We start from the raw sequence: 353 nt of genomic DNA on the forward strand, positions 1-353 counted from the left end.
GTTGGTGGACAGTTAACAAATATATAAATCAGACTGAAACTACGAAAAGACAAAACTAGGGGAAAAGCACTCAGATGGTTATCAGGAGCAAAATGTGAGTGGTACAGCCCTACTTTTGATTGATCTGTTTGACTTTACACCAAGAAATAATACGGTCAAAATTGGTCATTTAATAAAGTGGCTTTGACTTTTGATTAGGGCTGAGCTCACGGGTCCCTCGGTCTGTGCCACGTTTTTCTACAAACACCCTTTTTTCATTTACATATAGTGGGTCAACGGTTAGTTTAATCTAGAGTAGTCACACAGTAAACCTTTTTGCAATCATGTTTTGAAAGTGGAAAGTATCTCTGTGC

At 38.2% G+C, this 353-nt stretch overlaps 1 protein-coding gene across 1 annotated transcript in view; it reads left to right on the forward strand.

The window, feature by feature from the left end:
- LOC118326515 (VPS10 domain-containing receptor SorCS1) overlaps positions 1-353 on the forward strand; it is a gene marked incomplete in the record, with an annotated part of 146,103 nt that overhangs the window by 137,441 nt on the left and 8,309 nt on the right.

This window comes from Morone saxatilis, unplaced genomic scaffold, assembly GCF_004916995.1.
Source record: "Morone saxatilis isolate NCDOM2014 unplaced genomic scaffold, NCSU_SB_2.0 Contig17, whole genome shotgun sequence".
NCBI classification, from domain to species: domain Eukaryota; kingdom Metazoa; phylum Chordata; class Actinopteri; family Moronidae; genus Morone; species Morone saxatilis.